We start from the raw sequence: 1,949 nt of genomic DNA, 5'->3' as shown, positions 1-1,949 counted from the left end.
GTGCTTATTCTATGGGGCCATACCAGGACTCCATTTAGAGTAATTAAAAATGGTCTAAAATGGCTTGTGATGGGGGTTGCACATGTTTATTTGAATACACTAAAAGCCTAAGAGTCTTCATTTTAAATGGGTGAATTATATGGTATGAAATCTATTTATTGATAAAGCTGCTTAAAAAAACACACCAAAAAAACCAAAACCGCAATGAGTGTCCTGAGCATGGCTACAGAAAAAAAATAGCAACAAGCATTTGAGAAACAATTAATATTTAAAAACAAATAAATCTACACTTATATTCAAAAGAGAAAGCAAAGGAAACAAAATTATTTACTTTAAAAATAAATAACAAGGAAACAAACCTCATTTGTCACCACTGTCCTTTCAATGATCAAATCTTTACTCTGAAAATTGGTTATTAAAGGGAAAGAATTTTGCAATTGCCATGACTTTTTTGTAGGAAATGTAGTCAGAATTACCAAAAGGCCCAGCTGATAAGCTACCGAAGAATGCCAGCTAGTAAATATGCAAAAAATGATAGAATTAAAGGTGAAAAATCACCATTTCTTCAACCTTAAAGTTATTGCAGAAGTTAACGTAAACTCTAACTTTAGTTCATTTTCTTAAAATTTTACTAGTCACTAAAACCTGAATTTAAAATCTATTTAATTGACATATTAAACCATAGTTGTTATGTTATATTCCTTTTCTTTCTTTCTTTTCTGGTGATCTTTGTAACTGAACTACTAAAATGATGGAGAGTTCCATTCCTTTTGGAGACACGAATATCTTACCAAGTTCATAATTTAGAGTTTTTTCTATCTTTGTCACTGGGTTCATTATGTGATTAGGTTAATCAATGTACTTAATTTGTATTATGACATAAAATTTAACATTATGGGTAATTTTAAACTATCCTTACAGATTTAGTTCATTCTTAAAATATGAAAGAGTAAGAGGTCATTTAATAGATTTTAATAAATTAGCTACAGAATTTTAAAAAATCACAGGTACGTTGTATAATGAGCTCACTCACATGCAAAACGTTCGTGGAAAAAATCCACTTAAATTCAGTTTTTTAAATGAACTGTTTGAACCTCCTTATATTTACTAAATACTGATTTCAACATGCAATCTCCATATATTTACAATTTTTTATTTTCCTGTCATGTAAAATAATTTGCCAAAAGAACCAGGTACTGATTGCTCTGATTGGGACTACAACAAAAGGCCCAAGGCAGAATGGGAGAAAAATGTAGAACAAAAAATGGGATTCACAAGAAAGACCAGACTTACTGGTCTGACAGACACTGGTGGTGTGCCATTGAGTCAGCTCTATGTAGGGTTTCTGAGGCTGTAAATCTCTGGTAGTGTAGTGGTTATGAATCGGGCTGCGAACCACAACGTCAACAGTTCGAAACTACCAGCTGCTCCACAGGAGAAAAATGAGGCTTTCTGCTCCCGTATAGGTTTACAGCCTCAGAAACCCCGTACAGGGTCGTTATGAGTTGGAACCGACGCCACAGCACATAACCACCACCAAATCTTAATGGGAGCAGAAAGTCTCATCTTTCTCCTGCAGACAGAGATTAGAAGAACACTTAAAATACCTTTCTGACCTGAAACTGAAGTCATTCCCAGAGACCACATTTCCACCAAGCAATAGACAGGTCCATAAAATAAAGAACAATGCCTGAGAGATACGTGCTCCTTTGCACAATCATATATGATCAAAAAGACAGCCCTTGACAAAATTCAAGTTGAGAAGGTAAAAAGTGGTAGAAAATCCAGAAGAAAAGAAATGGGAATGTGGAAATCGCTGACACATTGTGGGGAATGTAACTAATGTCATGAAATACTTTATGTATAAACTATAGAATGGGAAACCAATTTGCTCTGTAAACTTTCAATTAAAATAAATAAATAAATAAGAACCAAGAAAAAAAAAAGAT

This window comes from Chrysochloris asiatica, unplaced genomic scaffold (genome assembly GCF_000296735.1).
Source record: "Chrysochloris asiatica unplaced genomic scaffold, ChrAsi1.0 scaffold00211, whole genome shotgun sequence".
In the NCBI taxonomy this organism is placed as follows: domain Eukaryota; kingdom Metazoa; phylum Chordata; class Mammalia; order Afrosoricida; family Chrysochloridae; genus Chrysochloris; species Chrysochloris asiatica.
Note: the sequence above shows the minus strand (reverse complement) of the source record.